At 42.8% G+C, this 24686-nt stretch overlaps 1 protein-coding gene across 1 annotated transcript in view; it reads left to right on the top strand.

Annotated features, from left to right (window-relative positions):
• LOC135512524 (adhesion G-protein coupled receptor D2) overlaps nt 1–24686 on the top strand; it is a 149783-nt gene that overhangs the window by 89733 nt on the left and 35364 nt on the right. The window lies entirely within an intron of this gene.

The following is a 24686-nucleotide window of genomic DNA, read 5'->3' as shown; positions in this document are numbered from 1 at the left end:
AGAACTGCAAAGATATTGTCTGTGGGTGCCCTAGAACGGGAGCTACAGGCAAAACCAAGATGAAACGGCAACCAGGATATGAGCAGGATTTTTGAGGCTCTGTTTTCCATTGTTTCCTTATATGGCTGTGAATGCGAGAGGAATGAGCCTGCCCTATCTATCGTTTCCCCAAGGTGTCTGCAGCATTGTGACGTATTTGTAGGCATATCATTGGAAGATTGACCATAAGAGACTACATTTTCCAGGTGTCCGCCCGGTGTCCTCCGTCGAAATTGGTGCGTCATTTTCAGCTGCTGGTATTTTTCCATGCGATTCTGAGGGGAAAGCAGGCTTCCACGAACTGCATATCAATGAAGAGATATGTGAAAAAACACCTTGAGGATTGATTCTAAACAACGTTTGCCATGTTTCGGTCGATATTATGGAGTTAATTCGGAAAAAGTTTGACGTTTTGGTGACTGAATTTTCGGTTCGTTTCGGTAGCCAAATGTGATGTACAAAACGGAGCGATTTCTCCTACACAAAGATTCTTTCAGGAAAAACTGAACATTTGCTATGTAACTGAGAGTCTCCTCATTGAAAACATCCGAAGCTCTTCAAAGGTAAATTATTTTATTTATCTGGTTTTTGTGAAAATGTTGCGTGCTAAATGCTACGCAAAATGCTAAGCTAGCTTGCAATACTCTTACACAAATTATTGATTTGCTATGGTGCAAAAGCATATTTTGAATATCTGAGATGACAGTGTTGTTAAGAAAAGGCTAAGCTTGAGAGCAGGCGCATTATTTTCATTTTATTTGCAATTTTCAGAAATCGTTAATGTTGCGTTATGCTAATGAGCCTGAGGCTTTATTCACGATCCCGGATCCGGGAAGGGGAGTATCAAGAGGTTAAGAAAAGGCTAAGCTTGAGAGCTAGCACATTCATTTCATTTGTGATTTTCATAAATAGTTAACGTTACGTTATGCTAATGAGCTTGAGGCTATAACTGGATACAGGTTTTTTTCATAGCCAAACGTGAACAAACGGAGCGATTTGTCCTACACAAATAATATTTTTTTGAAAAACTGAACATTTGCTATCTAACTGAGAGTCTCCTCATTGAAAACATCTGAAGTTCTTCAAAGGTAAATGATTTTATTTGAATTATTTTCTTGTATTTGTGAAAATGTTGCTGGCTGAATTCTAGGCTCATAGCTATGCTAGCTATCAATACTCTTACACAAATGCTTGTTTAGCTATGGTTGAAAAGCATATTTTGAAAATCTGAGATGACAGTGTTGTTAACAAAAGTCTAAGCTTGAGAGCAAATATATTTATTTCATTTCATTTGCGATTTTCATGAATAGTTAACGTCGCGTTATGCTAATGAGCTTGAGGCTATAAATAGAATCCCGGATCCGGGATTGCTCGACGCAAGAAGTTAAACAAATCAAAATATATTTGATATTTGATTTTCTTCCAAGTAGCCACCCTTTGTAGACAGCTTTGCAGACTAGTTGGCAACCAGCTTCATGAGGAATTGTTTTCCAATAGTCTTGAAGGAGTTCCCACATATGCTGAGCACTATACATTGCTCTCCTTAGGAGAGGAGAGCTGCTTATACTTCACTCTGCAGTCCAACTCATCCCAAACCATCTCAATCATCTGATGTAGCACTCCCATCACTCTCCTTGGTCAAATAGCCCTTAACCAGCCTGGAGGAGTGTTTTGGGTCAATGTCCTGTTGAAAAACAAATGATAGTCCCACTAAGCGCAAACTGGATGGGATGGCGTATCGCTGCAGAATCCTGTGGTAGTTATGCTGGTTGAGTGTGCCTTGAATTCTAAATAAATCACTGACAGTGTCACCAGCAAAGCACCCCCATACCATCACATCTCATCCTCCATACTTCACAGTGGGAATCACATATGCAGAGATCATCCGTTCACCCTGCAAAGACATGGCAGTTGGAGACAAAAATCTCGTATTTGGACTTGTCAGACCAAAGGACAGATTTCCTCCAGTCTAATGTCCATTGCTTGTGTTTCTTGGCCCAAACAAGTCTCTTCTTATTATTGTTGTCCTTTAGTAGTGGTTTCTTTGCAGCAATTCGACCATTAAGGCCTGATTCACGCAGTATCCTCTGAAGAGTTGATGTTGAGATGTGTCTGTTACCTGAACTTTGTGAAGCATTTATTTGGGCTGCAATCTAATGTACCTATCCTCTGCAGCAGAAGTAACTCTGGGTCTTCCTTTCCTGTGGTGGTCCTCATGAGATCCAGTTTCATCATAGCGTTTGATGGACTGCACTTAAAGACATTTTCCATATTGACTGACCTTTATGTCGTAAAGTAATGATGGACTGTCGTTTCTCTTTGCTTATTTAAGCTGTTCTTGCCATAATGTGGACTTGGTCTTTTACCAAATAGGGCTATCTTCTGTATACCACACCTACCTTGTCACAACTCAACTGATTGGCTCAAACATATTAAGAAAGAAAGAAATTCCACAAATGAACTTTTAACTTGGCACACCTATTAATTGAGATGCATTCCAGGTGACTACCTCATGAAGCTGGTTGAGAGAATGCCAAGAGTGTGCAAAGCTGTCATCAAGGCAAAGTGAGGCTACTTTGAAGAATCTGAAATATAAAATATATTTTGATTTGTTTAACACTTTTTTTGTGACTACATATGTGTTATTTCATAGTTTTGATGTCTTCACTATTATTCTACAATGTAGAAAATAGTAAAAATAAGGAAAATGAGTAGGTGTGTCTGAATGTTTGACTGGTACTGTAAGTATTCACACCTTTGAATCAATACTTTGTAGAAGTACTTTTTGCACTGATTACAGTAAATTTTTGGATTGTGCAACATTTTCCCTTTGTTCTTGAGAAAATTCTTCAAGCTCTGTCAAATTGGTTGTTGTAAGTCATAACTGTAACGAGGCCACTTTGGAACATTCACTGTGTCACGCCCCGATCTGTTTCACCTGTCCTTGGGATTGTCTCCACCCCCTCTAGTTGCCGCTTATTTTCCCCAGTGTATTTATTCCTGTGTTTCCTGTCTCTCTCTGCCAGTTCGTCTTGTATGTTTCCAAGTCAACCAGCATTTTTCCCCATTCTCCTGCTTTTTGCATTCTCCTTTTTCTAGTCCTCCCGGTTTTGACCCTTGCCTGTTTCTGGACTTTGTACCCACGACCATGGGTTAAAGGCTATTATGGAGAAAATCAGGGAGTTAGCTCAGACTGTCTACCACCTCTGAAAAACCCCAATCATCCAGTAATTTTTTTCCTGTCTGTGGTGAGTTTGTACAGCCTATCCCGACTCCCTGTGAACCCCTCGTACCTCCTCCAGAGCGATATTCGGGGAATCCTGGTACCTGCCAGGGTTTTCTTTCTCTGCTCGCTTATTTTTGAGCTACAGCCTTCTTTGTTTTCTTCAGACCGATGGGAAGGGCGCTCTCCTGGGCTACGGCAGTTTGGGAGCAACAATCTGCCATTTGCGGTCATTTGGAGGAATTCATGGCAGAGGTGAGTTTGAGTCTCCGGTTTAAAGGAGAAAGGTGGCCAGAAAACTGCTTGACTTAAGTCAAACTCCGTAGTGTGGCAGACTACGCGGTGGATTTTCGCACGTTGGCTGCCGAGAGTGCCTGGAATCCGGAGTCTCTTTTCGATACTTTTCTGCACGGATTATTTGAGGAGGTAAAGGGTGAGCTAGCTGCTCGGGAACTGCCGGTGGACTTCGACTCTCTTATCGCCTTAACCATTCAAATTGAATGACACCTAAGGGAACGCAAGTGAGAGGAAGTCTGGTCTCGGGCACACTCGTGCTCCCGATATGGTGTGTTCACCTCCTATGGAATCTGGAAGTTTCCGAAGGCAGGCAGCTCTTCCGAGAGGAGTTGATGTCCCCAGAGCTCTCTCGTGAATCTACGACGGGTGATTTGGATATTCCTGAGCCTATGCAGTTGGGACGAACTAGGCTATCAGTTTGGGAGCGCTCACGGGGGATGAATAATAACAGCTGTCTGTACTGTGGAGGGGTAGGACATTTTATAGCTACCTGCCCTATTAGGAAACCCGTGTCTCTAATGGGTACCAGTACTATGGTGAGTCAGACTGGGAGTTCTCGAATTCCCATCACCCGCACACCCCTTTTTGCTCTTGTGCTGTGGGGAGACCAATCTAAGTCTCTCCAAGTACTCATTGACCCTGGGGCTGATGAATGTCTTATGGATGCCACGATAGCATCGGAGCTTGGTATTCCCACTCAGCCGCTCTCTGTGCCAATGGACGCTAGGGCACTGGACGTCCACTCTATAGGGGAAGTCACCCATAGTACCGTGCCCGTTCAATTACGGGTTTCTGTGACCGCAGTGAGACCATGCAGTTCCTCCTCATTGCATCTCCCCATGTTCCGGTTGTTTTGGGATTTTCCAGCCTACAAAACACAATCCTGTGATTGACTGGACCATACGCTACATCCTGGGTTGGAGTCCTTTTGCCATTCCCACTGCCTTCAATCAGCACAGCCTTCCCCAAGTCATCCTCCTCAGGATGTTAGCAAGACTGTGGATGTCTCTGCTTTTCCTACTGAATACCATGACCTCCTGGAAGTGTTCAGTAAGGCACGTGCTACTTCCCTTGCCCTGCACCATCCTTATGATTGTGCCATTGATCTACTCCCAGGCACTACACCACCTCGGGTCGGCTGTATGCTCTGTCCGGACCAGAGACCAAGGCTATGGAGGAGTATATAGAGGAGTCTCTGGCCGCTGGGGCCGTCTGTCCTTCTGCATCTCCTGCCGGCGCATGGTTTTTCTTTGTGGAGGACAAGACCCTGCGCCCATGCATTGAGTACCGGGGACTTAACGATATCACGGTCAAATCGTTACCCCCCTACCTCCCCTCGGCATTTGAACCTCTCCAGGGGGCTACCATGTTTTCCAAGTTGGACATATGGATTGCCTACTACCTGGTTCGGATACGTGAGTGGGATGAGTGGAATGAGTGGAAGACAGCCTTCAACACAGCCAGTGGACATTATGTGTGTCAGGTCATGCCATTTGGACTCACCAACGCTGTCTTCCAGGCTTTGGTCAATGATGTGCTTCGGGACATGTTAAACCGGTTTGTGTTCCTCTACCTGGACGACATCCTGTTTTTTTCCCATTCTGCCCAAGAACATGTACTCCATGTCAGACAGGTCCTTCAGCGCCTCCTGGAGAACCAATTGTTTGTGAAAGCAGAGAAGTGTGATTTCCACCGCTCTACAATCACCTTTCTGGGATATGTCATTGCTGAAGCCAATGTTTAGATGGATCCTGGAAAGGTGAAAACAGTGGTGGATTGGCCTTAACCAACGTACAGGGTGCAGTTGCAACGGTTTCTTGGGTTTGCATACTTCTTCCGCCGTTTAATTCGGGATTACAGCACCCTGGCGGCCCCCCTCTCGGCACTCACCGCCCCCAAGGTACCGTTCAAATGGTCTCCAGCTATTGACAAAGCCTTTGTGGACCTGAAGCATCGGTTCACAACAGCACTCATCCATCCAGACCCCTCGTGCCAATTTGTGGTGGAAGTGGATGCTTCGGATGTTGGAGTGGAGGTCATCCTGACCCAGCGATCTGCCCAGGACCAGAAGCTTCATCCCTGTGCCTTCTTGTCCCATCGTCTCAATCCTGCTGAGAGGAACTACGATGTTGGCAACCGAGAACTCCTGGCGGTAAATATGGTGTTGGAGGAATGGAGGCACTGGCTGGAAGGAGCAGAACAGCCATTCCTGGTCTGGACCGACCATAAAAACTTGGAATATCTCCATTCAGCCAAGCGCTTCAACTCAAGGCAGGCCCGGTGTGCCCTCCTGTTTTACCAGATTCAACTTTTACCATTTCTGGGTCTAAAAATGTGAAGCCTGATGCTCTCTCCCGCCTATATAGTTCCTCTGCCACACCCTCGACTTCCAAAACCATTCTCCCTACCTCATGCCTTGCTGCCACTGTGGATTGGGATATTGAAGACCTGGTTCGTGAGGCACAACGCTCCCAACCTGGACCTGAAGGGGGCCCGGCTAACCGTCTGTTTGTCCCTCGTCCGGTCCCGGGTCCTGGAATAGGCTCATTCCTCCAGGCTGACCTATCATCCAGCGTCCCGTTGTACACTAGCCTTCCTTCGACAACGCTTCTGGTGGCCCACTGGTCCCTGACGTCTCTGCCTTCGTCACTGCATGCACTGTGTGTGCTCAAAACAAGACTCCATGGCAAGCTCCTTCTGGCCTCCTGTAGCCACTACTGGTTCCTCATCGTCCCTGGTCTTATATATCTCTGGGCTCCCTCTGTCTGATGGCAACACTGTCATTCTGATGGTAGTCGACCGGTTCTCCAAGGCCGCCCATTTCATCCCTCTTCCCAAACTACCTTCAGCCAAGGAGACGGCCCAGTTTATGGCGCAGCATGTCTTCCGGATCCATGGATCCTGTCCACAACCATTCTCTTGACTGGATTAATAAACATTGTAAGACTCCAACCATCTGCCTCCTGCCCCCTGTGTCTGCATTTGGGTCTCGCCTTGTGCCTTGATACACTGTCTTTGTAAGCAACTCAAGTGTAGATTTGGCCATGTGTTTTTATTTTGAATTTTAACCTTTATTTAACTAGGCAAGTCTTGTTTTCAATGACAACCGAATTGACAGAGGGGAAAAAGGAAGCCTGTACAGAATAAAAAGATTCCAAAACATGCATCCTGTTAGTAATAAGGCACTAAATTAACACAGCAAAAAGTGTGGCAAAGCAATTCACTTTTTGTCTTCAATACAAAGTAGTATTTTTGAGGCGAATCAAATACAATGCATTATTGAGTACCACTCCATATTTTCACGTGTAATGGTGGCTGTATCATGTTACGGTTGTGTTTGAAATCATTAAGGACTGGGGCATTATCCTAGAGGAAAACCTGGTTCATTCTGCTTTCCACCAGACACTGGAAGATGAATTCACCTTAACTTAAAACACAATATCCTAGTAGCCTAGTGGTTAGACTGTTGGGCCAGTAACCGAAAGGTTGCTGGATCGAATCGCTGAGCAGACAAGGTAAAAAAAAATCTGTCGTTCTGCCCCTGAACAAGGCAGTTGGCCTACCGGGGAACAGTATTGTGGAGTAACTACAATGTTGATTCGTCCTCAGTTTTTTAGAATGGCTCAGCAGTTTCCTTCCTCTCCGGTAACTGAGTTAGGAAGGATGCCTATACCTTTGTCGTGACTGGGTGTAGTTATACTAAACAAAAATATAAACACCACATGCAACAATTTTAAAGGTTTTACTGAGTTACAGTTCATATGAGGAAATCAGTCAATTTAAATAAATTCATTAGGCCCTAATCTATTGATTTCACATGGCTGGGAATACAGATATGCATCTGTTGGTCACAGATTTTTTTATTTTTATGGACCTTACAATGGGCCTCAGGATCTCATGGTATTTCTTTGCATTGAAATTGCCATCGATAAAATGCAATTGTTTGTTGTCTGTAGCGTATGCCTGCTCTTACCATAACACCAACGGCACTCTTTTCACAGCAAACCGCTCACCGTACGACACTATAAACGTGGTCTCTGGTTGTGAGGCCAGTTGGAATTACTGCCAAATTCTTAAAAAAGACGTTGGAGACAGCTTATGGTAGAGAAATGAACATTTTCTGGCATCGGCTCTGGTGGCAATTCTTGCAGTCAGCATGCCAATTGCACGCTCCCTCAACTTGAGACATCTGTTGCATTGTGCTGTGACAAAACTGCATATTTTAGAGTGGCCTTTTATTGTCCACAGGTGCACCTGTGCAATGCTGTTTAATCAGCTTATTGATATGCCACACCTCAGGTGGATGGATTATCTTGGCAAAGAAGAAATCCTCACTAATAGGGATGTTAACAAATGTCTAAACTATTATTGCACACGGTGTGTCCATGCAACTTACAGTATTATGTGACTTGTCCATCATTTACAGCAAGCGAGGGGGCCCACAAAACGCAGCCGAGGCCAATTTTATTTAATTATTTGTGAAGCACAAACGTAAATATTGATTGTCAGCCGTTATTATCGAGCTAATTTCCTGTGCGGCAGCACGCTCCGCTCTGCATGATTGAGCGTCTAGTGAGCTTTGCGCTAGCATTGCACTCTACTGCTCTGCTTTACTCTACTGTTTGCATATGTAAAGCTAAGCGGAGCCTCAGCGCTCGCACAACCACTCTAACTAATCGTCTTGACGAGCCCACCCATAATCCAACGCAACATGAGCAATGATTGAATATTTGTTTTTAATACCGGGCCACTTTCTTTAATCGTCGGCGGGTAGTGGGTAGGGCACCCCCCTGACCGCCAAGGGAGCAGTGGAACTAGATAGTGTGAGGAGGACACAGAGAGAGAGGGAGAGAAAGAGACAGGGTGATGAAGGATGGAGTTTAATGAATGAAAAGAGAGATAGATAGAGAGCGAGTGAGGAGAGATGAGGTTGATTGTGTGCATTGTCTGTGGGTGTTGTTGTATTGTGCATATAGTACATACGCGCTGAGCTCTAAGGAAGTGTAAAGTGCGGCGCTCTATAACGCTATTTAACAGAATGAACATTACCCAATACCAAGACATTTTATCCCAAAAACCTGCTTGGGCTCTACCAGGAGGCTGACACAAGTGGATCTTCCAGTAAGACAATAACTCGAAGAACTAATCAAAATCCACAAAGGAATGGTTAATTGATCACAAAATAAAAGTCTCAGTCTCTGGACTTGAACCCCATTGAAAACCTGGGGTTTGAACTGAAAAGTGCAGTCCACAAGTGCAGACGAAGGATATCAAGGATCTGGAAAGATTCTATTTGAAGGAATAGTCTAAGATCCTCCCAACGTGTCCTCCAATCCCATAAAACATTTTAGAAAAAGGCTGTGTCGTTATCCTCACGTAATTGTTGGCATCCTTGAAAAAAATAAAACGAATACTGAGCTATATTGTATGCAAAAAATGTTTTTATTATGTTATACTAATACAGTTGCTCAGAGAAAAAGTTTTTGTTTAACAAGTAATAAAAAAAAATATTGTACAGCGAGGCACTGTTGACATGTTTCAGGGCTTTCACAAACAACTTAGAAATATAATATAATTCTATAAGTTCTAATAGAAAATGTTTTTGTAAAATAATAGTGTTAAGTCAATATTAACAAGGGTTCTAATGGTCAGATTTTCTCCTTTTAGCATCTGTTGTTCCCCTTTTATTTGTGCACCACATTTTTGGAAAGCTGTTTGACTTATAATACTCAATGTTGCCGTTTCAGCTCCCCCTTATTTTAATGGACTTACTGAAAGTCTGTTTCTTAGAGCAACTATAAAAACCCGAAATAACAACTGTGAAAGTGAAGAAACAAAAGTGAATTCCTTTCTACAGAAATATTGAAGATTTGTGCGTTGTACCTGGCCAATAATAAATCAAATAAAGTAATACTGTTAATAATGTAATACTGTTAACCAGGGCCCATAGGTCTCTGGTCAAAAGTAGTGCACTATATAGGGAATAGGGTGCCATTTGGGTATGCAACTTAAGTGAAGTTGTCAGTGCGCAGCCTGCCAGGATTCTTTCCACATAGCACTCTAGTAAAAAGTAGCACACTATATTGGGTGTAGGGGGCCATTTGGGACTTAGCCTAAGTCAAGTTGTCGTGCGCAGCCTGCCATGATCTGATCCCTTGTGCTGTCTGTCGTCTCTGGGTACAGGCCCATCTCCTGTAGGTGAAGGAGGAACCATATGGTTGTACTGCTAACATCTGACTCGCCCCCTCTTAACATGTGTTTCTCAGCATCAGCTGCAATTAGGGGCCTACCATTGCGTCTAAATAAAGGGGCTCGTCTCTCTATCGCATGCAGCCGCAGATTACCCCCAGAGCTCCCCACCAACACCAATGTGGTGCATGGGGATGGGGGGATGACTTTTCTTCCTCCATCCCTCTTTCATTCCCTCCCTCCTGGCCCGCTGCTTGTCACACACGTTTAGCCTGATTCATTGACACGCCACAGGATCTGGGGCCTCCCAAAACGCCCCAGAGACAATGACAGCATCACCTTCTCTCCTTCAAACTCATCTGTAGTACACCTTTGTAGTCCTCGTTCACCTTGTTCAATCAAAAGTTGCATGTGGAGGTATCCGGGAAATGTCTGTTTGTGTGACCATTTGCACAATATTGATGAAGCTAAAAGGAACACCAGAGCGCTCTCGCTGTTTTTCTGCCTCACTTTGGGAATTTCCATATGCTGGTTTTGATTGAATAGCGGCAGTAACGGGGTAAAGTTATCGTTTCCAGCTAGCCATAACATAGCATCGTGATTCATAATCCACTGTATTGATTTAGCCTGTTTTCTGTTTTGTCTGCTGTGTTCCAGCAAGGTTAGTTTGTGGACAGAAATAAGAGAGTGTATTGAAGTGTACTACCAATTTTTATTAGTCAGGTTTTACTAATTTGATTTATACTGTAGCTCTTGAAAGACGATGACTTGAAACGTCATTGACACTTTTCCGCGTTTATCTGTGTAAAAACAGAAACGCTCTGTTTTCAATTACTGATTCCAGTTGGAAAAACAGCTGGGCACATCTATCCAGGTATATGCTCCTATTTTCTTAAGGAATGAGTCTTTACATTGGGGATTGGCATCACATCGATAATTGCACGAGCAGAATTACAGACACCAGCAAACCCTGGTGCGGCGAGAGGGAGGTGTACTCTCCATGGTGGCTTTATGGTTTACGTCTCGCTGATGCAAAGTGATGTGTACTAATTCTACATCTGGTCAAACAAAACAGGCCCCAGAAGTTCAGCCAATGCAAAAATCACTTCCCTTTTTCTCGTCCTTTCCTTCTTTCCTCCTGCCCTCTCTTTATTCAAGCCATTTATGCATCTTTATTCATTTTTCTCCCATCCACAATGATTGACAAATAACTGGGGGTGACCTTGAAGGTTGTATGCGTTGAGCTTTAGCTTGCTCAGCCTTTGTTTAGTGGATCTGTGCCGCTGTATCAGGGCCTTGTCATTTGGACTGAGGCTTTGAGGACTTGATTGTAGCCTACAGTCTAAATACCCAAACAAACTGCTGGGGCCAAAATGTGCTATTGGTTTGCTGTGTATTTACATTCCTTCCTTCTTCTCACTCTGTCTTTCTACATCTCTCTCTCTTCTGTGTTTCACTTTCTCTCTCATCTCGCTCTTGTCTCTCGCTATCTCTCCCGTCTTTTCCTCTCTCTGTCTCTTCTCACTCCCTTCTTCGCTCCCTCTTTTCACTGAATGGCACATGCAGGATCTCTGGCCTAGAATCATATGTTTACATAAAAACCAGTTTGGGGGAAGAAATTAAGTTTTGAGATTTCAATTTAGGAATTCCATATTCTTAATTTCCTTTTTGCTTGGGGCCGTATTATGTGAAATCTGTAATTCATTCTGAGGTAAACGTTAACTCTGGCACCCACATGTTCTTGCGCTCATGCTCTGGCACTTCATATTTATCAGACACACACACAGTCAATGAACAAAGGAAAAGCTGAAATATTGAACGTGTGTTGTCGCTCTTAGGGCGCTTTAAGTGTGAATGTTTATGCATATGCACTCGACTGTTTCAAAGCGTGCCGTGTTCCAAATGTGTTTTCCTACTCGTTTCGCATACGGCTTGCTTGAGCAAAGTCGAGGACAGAAATCTATTCATAATTCAAAGAAACAACAACGGCGAGTTGAAAGCTATAACAAATTGGAGGGAAAAGTTGAATTTGTATCTTCTTAGGAGGCTGACTCCATAATACATACTGCTCCCACTGTGTGGTAATGGGATATATGATGGATGGCCAACCAGCATAGACTCCCATTTCTTCTCTTTGCTATTCATCTGTTTATCTATTTATTCATTTCTTCCGTCATCCAGTGAGACCCAGACTAACTGTGGATTGGGCCCTGGAGGGTCTCTGGAGGGTTCCCCGTAAGTGGCCTAAAAGGGATATTTCACCCAAATTACTCAATAACATATTGGTTTCTGTACTCTGTTAGCAGTCTATGCAGTAAGATGTCAGCAATCCATACTTTGGTTTTGTGTTCCTGGCCACTGTCTTCAAATGTGCCACTTTGTAATTTGGGTGAACTATCCCTTTAACATGGTTGTTTATCAAAAGAAGGATGGATACTACAATTTACTATAGATCCTTTAGGGCATTTGGTGTTGATTGATGTCATTGGTGGCACAAGGTGCAGTGTGGCTTTGGCTTCCTCAAAGCAGATTTGATGTGGTTGCTGTGAGCCCATAAATTAAAGGTACAACTGTCTCCACTCATATATTGTGCCAAACAACACCCCTTGGCTGTGGTATATACTGTACTGTATTCACGATATACCATGCCTCCTCAGGCCTTATTATTGCTAAAGTACCACATGCAACTTTAATACTTTGTTGAATCACATTAACAATCGATGTCTGGACATTGTACCTGTCTTGTAGATTATGCACTCTAAAAAAAGGTACATTAGAAGAGTATACTGTACATACACCACTACAACCAGACCAGTTGTTTCTCAAGATGTCGCTCTAGCTAGCCAACCTCGACCTCAAGAAGTGAAATTCCTGATTTTTACCTGGATTATGTTGGAGAGGCTTCCATTAAATAACACCCTCTGTTTTCTGTTGGACAGCTAACTCTTTATCCACAATATAGCATGGGGTGTGAAGCCATAACACTTTTTTTCCCCAGAAGCAGACTATGATCGATAATGTCGAAAGCCATCCTGAAGTCTTACAAAACAGCCCCCACAATCTTTCATCATCAGCCCATCATCAGTCTTTTGTGTAAGTGCTGTGCTTGTTGAATGTCCTTGCCTATAAGCGTGCTGAAAGTCTGTTGTCCATTTGTTCAATGTAAAATATCAACTTTTTTTCCAAAAGTTTAGGAAGGGTTGGTAACAGGCTGATTGGTTGGCTATTTGAGCCAGTAAAGGGGCTTTACTATTCTTGCATAGCGGAATGACTTTTTCTTCCCTCCAGGCCTGAGGGCACACACTTTCTAGTAGGCTTTGATTGAAGATATGCCAAATAGGAGTGGCAATATCGTCCTCTATTATCCTCAGTTATTTTCCATCCAAGTTGTCAGAACCCGGTGGCTTATCATTGTTGATAGACAACAATACTTTTTTCACCTCTTCCACACTCACTTTACGGATTTTAAAATTACAATGCTTGTCTCTCATAATTTGTTCAGTTATACCGTACTTGGATGTGTAGTGTCAGCGTTTGTTGCTGGCATGTTTGCTAATCTTGACAATGAAATAATCATTACAGTAGATGGCAACATCAGTGGGTTTTGTGCTGAATGAGCCATCTGATTCAATGATTGAGTTTGTCTTTTTGACCAAAATTTCATTTATGGTGCTCCAAAGCTTTTTACTATTATTCTTTATATAATTAATCTTTGTTTCACAGTGTAGTTTCATCTTCTTTTTAATCAGTTTAGTCACACGATTTCTCAATTTGCAGTACATTTTCGAATCGGTTGTGTCAAGTGCAGCAGCTACTGTAGTTGCACCTCATTACACACATACAGACCAGCAAATATTATTTAAATCATCAACAGAGGAATTACTGCAAAACTTATTGTATGATCTCTTATACACCATGTTAGGCCAAGCATTAACTTTGGTTTTCCTAGATATGGCTACTATATTATGATCACTACATCCATTGGATTTGGATACTGCCTTAAATCACATTTCTGCAGCATCAGTAAAAGTTGTGATAAATACATGTTGATGATTTCATTGCTGTGCTGTTTGTAACTACCCTTATAGGTTGACTGATAACCTGAACCAGTTTGAAGCTTTTTCTTGAGTGGGCAGCTTGATAAAAGCCAGTCAATATTGAAATCACACAGAAAATATACAAATATATATACAAATATCCTGCTCTGTCCATGTCTGATCTGTGTAAACGTTTTGACCAAACCCTCTGGTCTGCCACAGTATGTACAGTCTGAAGTTCACCACAATATGTACAGTCGGAAGTTTACCACAGTATGTGCAGTCGGAAGTTTACCACAGTATGTACAGTCTGAAGTTCACCACAGTATGTACAGTCGGAAGTTTACCACAGTATGTACAGTCGGAAGTTTACATACACTTAGGTTGGATTCATTAAAACCTGTTTTTCAACCACTCCACAAATTTCTTGTTAACAAACTATAGTTTTGGCAAGTCGGTTAGGACATCTACTTTGTGCATGGCACAAGTCATCTTTCCAACATTTGTTTACAGACAGATTAATTCACTTGTAATTCACTGTATCACAATTCCAGTGGGTCATAAGTTCACATACACTAAGTGCCTTTAAACAGCTTGGAAAATTCCAGAAAATTATGTCATCATGGTTTTAGAAGCTTCTGATAGGCTAATTGACTTTGGTGTGAAAAGTGCAAATCAAACCCAGAACAACAGCAAAGGACCTTGTGAAGATGCTGGAGGAAACCGGTATAAAAGTATCTATATCCACTTAACCTGAAAGGACGCTCAGCAAGGAAGTAATCCTCAGCTCCAAAACCGCTATAAAAAAGCCATACTACATTTTGCAACTGCATATGGGGACAAAGATCATACTTTTTGGAGAAATGTCCTCTGGTATGATGAAACAAAAATAGAATTGTTTGGCCATAATGACCATTGTTATGTTTGCAAGCCGAAGAACGCCATCCCAACCGTGAAGCATGGGGGTGGCAACATCATGTTGTGGGGGTGCTTTGCTGTAGGAGGGACTGGTGCACATCACAAAATAGATGGCATCATGAGGAAGGACAATTATGTGGATATATTGACACAACATCTCAAGACATTAGTCAGGAATTTAAAGCATGGTCACAAATGGGTCTTTCAAGCATACTTCCAAAGTTGTGGCAAAATGGCTTAAGGACAACAAAGTCAAGGTATTGGAGTGGCTATCACAACGCCCTGACCTTAATCCTATAGAAAATCTGTGGGCAGAACTGAAAAGGCGTGTACGAGCAAGGAGGCCTACAAACCTGCCTCAGTTACACCAGCTCTGTCATGAGCCAAAATTCATGGGCCAAAATTCACCCAACTTATTGTGGGATGCTTGTGGCTGAAACATTTGACCCAAATTTAAACAATTTAAAGGCAATGCTACCAAATACTAATTGAGTGTATGTAAACTTCTGACCCACTGGGAATGTGATGAAAGAAATAAAAGCTGAAATAAATCACTCTCTCTACTATTATTCTGACATTTCACAACCTTAAAATAAAGTGGTGATCCTAACTGACCTAAGACAGGGTATTTTTACTAGGATTAAATGTCAGGAATTGTGAAAAACGGAGTTTAAATGTGTTTGGCTAAGGTGTATGTAAACTTCCGACTTCAACTGTTGATATCACGTACATTATCAAGCATTTCACATGTTATCCAGATACTGATTATTGGCACTTGGTGGTCTATAGCGGCTTCCCACAATAATGGGCTTTAAGTGTGGCAGATGAACCTGTAGCCATATTACTTCCACAGTTTTTTAACATGAGATCATCTATACGCTTTACAGGAATGTGGTTCTGAATATACACCGCAACACCACCCACATTGACATTTCTGTCTTTTTTGTAGATGTTATAACCATGGATTGCTACCACTGTATCAAAGGTATTATCTAAGGGAGTTTCAGAGATAGTCAGAACATGAATGTCATCTGTCAAGTTATTGATTTCATGAACCTTGTTTCTTAGGCTACATATGTTAGTGTGGGATATTTTTAGCACTTATTGGATGCTTGATTGGTTTTATTGCTTTACTGGGAAGCTTATCAGAATTGGACATGCTCATGTTATTTATGTTTGAGGTGATACTGCAGGATGAACCGACCACAGTGGACTTCCTACTAGGGCACACCGCCTGAGTGCTAACAGTATAACTCTGGTTCATAGGCACAATAGTTGTAGGCTCAACAGAGGCCAAAATCTCCAGGTCTCCCTCATCTTCAACCTTATTTTTGCTCCCAATCAAGGGCGTTGCTCAGGGACCTGTGTTGTCCCCCACTCCCTTACCACTCCCCTGGGGGTGACCTCTCACGTCCCGCCCGCACCGCTGCTTGTACAGGCCCCTGGGATATGGAGGGGTGAGAGGGGGGGGGTGCAGGTATAGCATAGAGGCAAGGTGACAGCACTCTAAACCAATGGCGCATCAAGACACTTCTTCCCCGGGCAGCAGGACCGTAGATCAGAACAGGGAGGATGGCGGAGCGACTGAGGGTGACAGGGGAATAACATCCCTTTCTCCTCAATCGACAGGGACCATAACTCCTGCTTCTCCAGGGACAGATTGAGAAAGGCAATAGCCATGGGCTGTGAAGCACGGATGCTTAGGAGAATTGAAAGTTAAAGAAGCAGCGGTTGGGTCTTTTTGTTATTTTATTTTTTTTGTCCCTTTTTTTATGTATATATAAAAAAAATCCTTATAAAACTATCGAACAATAAATCCTGTGCATTCTTGCACCCTCCCCCCCAAAAAAACAACAACATTATTTTATATACACTGAGTGTACAAAACATTAAGAACACCTCCCTAATATTGAGTTGCACCTCCCCTTTCGCCCTCAGAACAGCCTCACTTCGTCGGGGCATGGACTCTACAAGATGTTGAAAGCGTTCCACTGGAGATGCTGGCCTGTGTTGATTCCAATGCTTCCCACAGTTGTGTCAAGTTGGTTGGATGCCCTTTCTTGATGCACATGGGAAACTGTAGAGCGTGAAAAACCCAGCAGCATTGCAGTTCTTGTATGTTTCAAAGTATTTTTTGCTACTTTTTGATATCTACCATGACTCTAAGATTATGTAGAGCAAGACCAGGATATTTGAACCAAACAGAGTTTCCTTCTGAAGCTTAATTTCCTGGTCCAGGCTTAGTGGTGTTGAAAATGTGATGCATTACATTTTCTGATTGTTATACTGCTTGGTGTGTTGTAGTGTATTGTATATTGTAGAGTACTGTGATGAGCTGGTACTAATGATAGTGCACTGTTATGAATCATTGTGTTACATGGTCTTGTGTCTCTCAGAGCCTGTATAGTTACTGCTGCATCAGGTCTGAGCTGTCTCACTCACACCATCTCTCCTTCTTCCTCTCTCTATCTATATCTCTCTCTCTCTCCCTTCCTCACTCTCTCTCTCTTCCCCTGTCTTTCCTCCTGTCTCCTTCTCTTCCTCACCCCCCATCCCGTCCTCTTCCCCCTATCTCTCTCCATCCTGCCTGAGGCGAGAGCCTCCTCCTTCTCCATGCATGGCCACTTTCCCCTGGGGAACAGCTTTTATTGACTGATCAATTTCACAGTAGCTTATTGAATGCCTTTTAATGGTTTCTTTATTTTCAATTACAATACACTGTGTCTCGCCTGACGACGTGGTAACCGACAACGACCCAATGTACTCACCAGAGAGCAGCGAAATTTTGAACTCCCATTTTGAGAAATTACAAATGTTTTATGTGTTCGTTGTAATGTGTTTGGGACTTTTATTGTCACGCTGGGATAATATTGTCCTAAACTGTGTGGGGGCGAAAAAGATTGACTGGTTGAATATCATTAGTCAAGATATTATACCAATAGTGATAATAAAGAAACACTACACAACAGAAAACCTCAGTCAAATCACATTCAATTAATTAATATTTGTGCTGGTTGAGATTTAGGCCTAATACATTCCACCATAGAGTAGCTTGCAATTTCCAAGCCCAGTATGGTCACTGACTAGACGAGGGGAAGGGTACATTTCAATGTGCGTTGGAGATTAATCGGCGGTATATAAAAAAATTGGGATTATTTCATTCAGGCACTGTCATCAAGTTGATGAAGGCAAACACCGATAGGTCTGGTAAATACAGTGGATGAAAAATAAAAACTGCTAGAGTGTTAAGGTGTGTGTATATTGGATGGCGGGGATTGTGTTTGTGCGTGCCTGCCAGCCGACCAGGTTACCAGGCACCTGCTCCACTGAAGGTGAAAGAAGTGCTCACTTGAGCTCATTGAAAAGTAGATGTGACAGTAAATTTTTCAGCCTCCCGAGATGGGAGATCTTGTTATAGCAGTCAGGATGGGGGTCAGGGCAGTGGCTGTTGATGATTGAGGAAAAGAGAAGTAAATTCATTCTGCTTCAGGCACTTTGTCAAGTGCCAGTAGCTTACCGTTGAGAGCCACTCACCCATCACTGTGTTACGGCCCCAGAGGTCACCCTCCCGTCGTAAATCAGAGTCGCCTCGCCTCGGCTGCTAAACCTATTGCCTGCTCTCCTATTGCCGCTCCCCCTGCTCCTAGTGAAATGAAAAAGGAAGATCAGCCAAGCCCATGTTGCTGCTGCTGTATTGAAGAACATAACAGGGGCATGCATGTAAGGAGATGACTGGGACTGGGAAAGAACTCTCTGGGAGCACTCCTCCACGCCACATGTTGCTTCTGTTTCATAAAAGCCACCTCTCTTTTTTCGCTCTCAATTCAATTCAATGGGCTTTATTGGCATAGAAAAAAAACATGTTTACATTGCGAAAGCAAGTCTCTCTGTCTCTTTCTCTCAGGATACATATCGATCCTCACGTATCAAGTCATTAAAAAGTATATTTTCTCCGTTTTTTCTTCTTCTTTCTATTGTTTATGAGAATGAGGCAATTAATTGGTCTGTTTAAGTTGGAGCAACCCGTTCCTGGTGGTTTATGATGTGTCTAGAGTTTTTGCCGCCATTGCATGGCTGCAGTTGCATTGCCATCAGTGACAATGTTTTTGATTACTCCTGACAAACCTCCTTGGAGTGTTAATTAAAAATGGCAGCAGATGCGCAGGTGTGGGAGATCATTAGGAGACACAGGGACCCCTTGTTCACACACACACACTTGTCTCGCCACACCCCAGCCCAGCGTGCACACGATTGCACACACACACAGGCCTCCACAGCTCAGAGGAGAAGTTATCAGGAAAGGGGAGAAGAGAAAAGGAGCAGAGAGGAGAGGAGCAAGGGAGAGGGGTGGAGAGGATAGAAGGACGGAAGATGAGAGAAAAGAGGAGAAGGACGGAGAAGAGGAGAGGAAACAGCGCTGACACTGTAATCTGCCAGACAACAGAACCAAACTAGAACCAAACCAGAAGCATATCCAAAACCAACTCAACCAGCAGGTGCCTTAATAACATACAACCGTCAATCCTACACACGTACAAACTGTTCTAGGATCAGCATTAGTCAGCCCTATCCAGTATCTTTCACTTTGGGTTTCCATGTCTGAGTGATGGCGCTAAATGCCCTAACCACAGCTGCAAGCAGCACGAAAGCTATCAGCAGCGTGTTTCTGAATCTCCCCCAAAGTGCGAAAGGTCTGATGATACTCAAACATGCCGTGTTAGTTTTTCTGGTGAAATGTAAGCTCCAGTCTACAGAAGGATTCCTTCATTTTTCAGTCTTTGCTCGCACTGCCATCACGGCCCAGAGCTTTGGACCCAGCCGGGACTCAGGGCTGGCCTCACGCAACTCTACATACAGACCTTCACAGGGTGCCTCCAAACCAAACATCAAATGTACAAACGCAAACCCCCAAAGGCTCTCTTTCTTTCAACCTGTTAATTGATATATTATGAAATTATTGATATCTTGTGTGGCCATGTGCAAACATTTTTCTGGGATGGTGGGAAAGAGAGGGAGAGAGAAAGAGAGAGGAAAAGGGATCCAGTGTGTGTGTGCACTGCTGTTTTTAATATTCCTTCTTATTAGGGTGTGATTATCCTCCCACGCCTGGCTTCTCTCACATGATGACTGGAAGAGGAGCGGGGAGACCAGGAGAGAGGACTCTGAAAACCTGCGTTTTCACCTCTAACTTTACTTTCATTTCAGTGAATCAGACTTTTTTCTTAAAGTAACTGTGAATTCTGATGGCCAAATGACAAAGATAGTTGATTTAAAAAGTATTTATAGAAAAATTGTGTCCGTAAAATAGCTATTTAAATATATGGATACTAGCCTACAATGGATGTTCAGGGTTTGTTTAAATATTAGGCAATTTTGAGCATACTGCTCTTGCATCCCTTGAGAAGAGTCATTGGTGTATTTGTTGATGGTATCATGCCAAACATTGTCGACGACCTCTGAAGACTCCCACCGTTTAACAGGCGCTAACATCAGCCGTAAGCGAACGGTTAGCCTTTTCCAGCATCTCTCTCCCAGGATGTTTATGCCTTTATGTTCGCCTCCTCTTCACGCATACACACACACTCGCGTCCAAAGGCCTCTCCAGTCAGCCGATGCGCTTCTGCCGCTGCTCCTCACCGCCTTCAACATACTCTGGCACAGTTTTGCTAACCTCTCAAATAGAAAATTCCACCCTTTGATGCAAATCGCCAGAGCAGGCTGGATACATGCCACTGAGGATGCTGGCGACCGTGCTATGATCTGACGGAATATTCCGTGCACCAAGAGAAGAAAAAAAATGGAAAGGAAAGGACGACAAACAGAGAGAAACAGGATGGATGGAGGGAAGAGGAGATGAAGAAGAAGAAAAAAGGCAGCGAGAAACTGTGCAGGGCAGGTCTCCGGGGGCCCGACCAAGCACTTTGTATCGTACATATATCACCTGTCAACCACGGGCTCTAAAGAGACACACAGAAACACAATGGAACTGACAGATGGTCCAAAACAAACCAAACCTGGTTTGATGCTATTAAAAGCTGTTTACCTCGGCCAGACGGCTGCCTGTGTGTGTGTGTGTGTGTGTGCGTACGTGTCTGTCTGTTTGTGTGTGCGTGTGTGTGTACAGTATGTGTGAGAAGGTGTTTGTGTTTGTTCTGTTCGTGTGTGTGTGGCTGTTTCTTAGCTCCCAGCATTTCATCTAGCTCACTGTTATGTTAGCAGCTCCCAGGCGGCAGTTCTAAGGCCGAATAGTGCAGTGTGTGTGAGCTTGTGTGTGTAGGAGCTGTACCACAATTAAGATTAAACAAAAGACACAACATAGTGAAACATTCCCACTGATTACTATGGTTGTTGTTGGACACCAGCCAAACTCTCTTAAGTATTGACTGATCAACCCCCCCCCCCCAAGCGAAGGGTAAGAGAGAATATCCCCCTTCCCTATCCTCCCTTCTTCATCCCATCCTCCCCTCTAAAGAGGTCTGACACCTTAGAATGATGAACCCCTTAAATGCACTGACCTTTCTCATGTGGACTTCACCCCCCCACACACTTTCTCCATGTCAATGAGACAGAGACAGATTAAGATATTTCTGATGGGGAGCGATTTGAGCGCAACACGCTAAATGAATTCTGGTGGAAGCCAGCCCACCTCCTGTTACTGACACAGGGCCACTTTGAGACCATGACAACTATGAGAGAGGAGAGGAGTTGACAGGCCATGGGTGTGTAGGTGTGTGTGGAAGTGTGATTACTTTGCAAGAATAACGTGTTACATTTATTGTATTAGATGCCGTCTCAGTTGCAGTTATAATATTCCTTTTCAAAGGCTTTTTTTTGGGTGGCTTAAGACAGCATCCAATTACATGTGATGATGGACTTTGGGCTCATTTTGACTTCTGAATTTTCTCCATAATTACAAGAGCATAATTAGTCATTCAGTGCTGACAGCCTCGTGTGTGTGTATATTTAATTTAAGAAATAATTAATGATTACTTTGCCCCATTACATAGTTTATTTGTCACGTTCTGACCTTAGTTCTTTTGTTATGTCTTTGTTTTAATTGGTCAGGGCAGGGGTTGGGTGGGCGGTCTATGTTCTTTTTCTATGATTTGGTATTTCTGTGTTTGGCCTGGTATGGTTCTCAAATCAGAGGCAGCTGTCAATCGTTGTCCCTGATTGAGAACCATACTTAGGCAGCCTGCTTTCACCCTTGAGTTGTGGGTGATTATTTTCTGTGTCTGTGTGTTCCACACGGAACTGTTTTGGTTTTTGTTATTTCACGTTGTTAGTTTGTATTTTTCAGTGTTCTATTAAATGAATCATGAACAGGTACCACGCGGCGCATTGGTCCTCCAATCCTTCCTACTTACTCCTCGTCAGAGATAGGAAGAAGACTTGCATTATTAGGCATGGCATATTATAGTATCCCGATATTAGGAACACCTTCCTAATATGGAGTTTGCACCCCTTTCTGCCCTCAGAACAGTCTTAATTCATCAGGGCATGGACTCTACAATGTGTCGAAAGTGTTCCACAGGGATGCTGGAATCCAATGCATCCCACAGTTGTTTCAAGTTGGCTGGATGTCCTTTGGGTGGTGGAGCATTGTTGATACACATGGGAAACTGTTGAGCGTGAAAAACCCAACAGGGTGGTGGACCATTGTTGATGCACACTGGAAACTGTTGAGCATGAAAAACCCAGCAGCGTTGCAGTTCTTGAAACACTCAAACTGGTGCGCTTGGCACCTAATACCATACATCTTTGAAGGCGCTTAAATATTTTGTCTTGCCCAATCACCCTCTGAATGGCACACATACACAATCCATGGCGAAAGGCTTAAAAATCCTTCTTTAACCTGTCTCCTCCCCTTCATCTGCACTGATTGAAGTGGATTTTACAGGTGACATCAATCATTTATTTAATCAGGAAAACCCATTGATACCCAGAATCTCTTTTTCAAGGGAGACCTGGCCTAGAAGGCAGCAACAATCATTACATTACATAATTAAAACATACAACAATACAAGTCAACAACATGATCCAGCCTAAAAAAAAAGCATTTACACTCTTCTGTAACAGAGTTGGGGATCATAGCTTTCTCCTGGATTCACCTGGTTAGTCTATGTCATGTTTTGTACACTCAGTGTGTGCATTACTGTTTCAGCTGTCCATGCTCTGATTGGCTCCAATGACCGTCATTGGGTCATCCCTTGTGTTTGGTTTGTTCCATTCTGATTGGTCAGTTTAGAATTGATCAGTCAGACATTTGAGTCCAAGATAAAACATTTTTAGTTGCAGACAACCTTTTGACATCTCAGTTTACACAAAACACACGGTAGCATAGCTATCTATGAAAACTTTTGAGTACATGATTAAAAAAACACTGACAAGCATAGTCTAAAACTACTGGTCCTGAGTTGTGTATTATGTATATTGGATCTTATTTTTGCTTGGATATGTCTGTTAATACATTCGATTCCCTGCATTCTGTAATTCACAGATTATTGTGGTTGACAATTATTTTCCACAATTTCAGATGTGCTGTTCACTTAGGATTGTCTGTACCGTATACCCTGTAAAATATATTACCTTTTGGTAATTTTTGCAAATATTTTTAAATAGGAAAGAATCTCCTTATTAGAAAAGCCTCTACTTGTAATACCCCAGGGAGTGCCACACATATTTTCTTCCCCAAACAGTCCAAGTGGTTCCATGTTTAGTATGTTTGTAAAGCGGTGTGAACAGAGACGTGGGACCGCAGAGGCCTCCCTCGTGGTGGAACTATGCCTGTTGATTTAGCATGCTACGGTTCCCATGGCATTACAGTGAAAAGTACAGGAGTATTATACAAGTATGACATTCCACAATTGTGTGTGGCTCCAAATTGCTTCAAAAATACTTTTTATGGAAGCACAAGAACCAAAATATTCAGTGATGTGCAAACTGAATTGAAGAAAAGTTGTTACTTTGTGTCGCTTCAGTTGAGGTCATTGGCAGAGGTCATTGGCAATCGTCCATGTTCTCATCAGATAGTATAGATAAGACAAGATCCTTATCTGTGTTATGCTGATCAATAAATATACTTTCCTGGTAATTTAACCATGTTCTCAACCACATGTTGGGACATTTCCATAAGCAGTGGCTTAGACCATCTGACCACCCCATGCCATTAGAATCAAGATCCAGACATTAAAACAGAATGAACATTATTCCAAAATGATCATTAGTTGGGTATAAATATAAATGTTCTGTTGGTAATTTAATTCCTCTTTTCAGAATGAACATTATGCATCAGTGATTTGTATTTCACATGTCCTGAATAGTGAGTACGCATTTGTCTACCACTGTGTAGCCATTAACATTTTTTTTTTATTTTACTAGGCAAGTCAGTTAAGAACAAATTCTTATTTTCAATGATGGCATAGGAACAGTGGGTTAACTGCCTGTTCAGGGGCAGAACGACAGATTTCTGCCTTGTCAGCTCGGGGATTCGAACTTGCAACCTTTCGGTTACTAGTCCAACGATCTAACCACTAGGCTACCCTTCCGCCCCATGATGATGCTAGTGTAATGACAACCGTCTTCTGGGAGATGGAAAGGTTTTTCCAAAATGATATTATGATTATTTGCATCAATCCAGTGTCCACTCTGCAATCACATGAGCGCTACAGAAACATTGCAAATCAAACAATAGCATCTGGCTGGGGTGATTACAGCCCCCAAAATCTAAAAAATGATCCCAGAACCTCAAAAGTGGTCTCCTGATGTGGTTTAAAGTATTATTGTGGACATACAAAATCAAATGTGGTTGTTTTTCTCTCTCTTTTTTTGTTGTTTGAAAAACTAAAACCTGAAAAAACTAAATGGAATTTGGAGGGGATAAAACTAAACAGATTTTATAGGGCCCTAATAATTTAACCCTCAATGTACTTTAAATTCAACATTCAATTTACCTCAATCATTCACCCAACTACCTCGTACCC

The sequence above is a fragment of the Oncorhynchus masou genome, chromosome 24, assembly GCF_036934945.1.
Source record: "Oncorhynchus masou masou isolate Uvic2021 chromosome 24, UVic_Omas_1.1, whole genome shotgun sequence".
Taxonomy (NCBI): domain Eukaryota; kingdom Metazoa; phylum Chordata; class Actinopteri; order Salmoniformes; family Salmonidae; genus Oncorhynchus; species Oncorhynchus masou.
The sequence above is the reverse complement of the archived record's forward strand: the minus strand, read 5'-3'. Positions and strand labels throughout refer to the sequence as shown.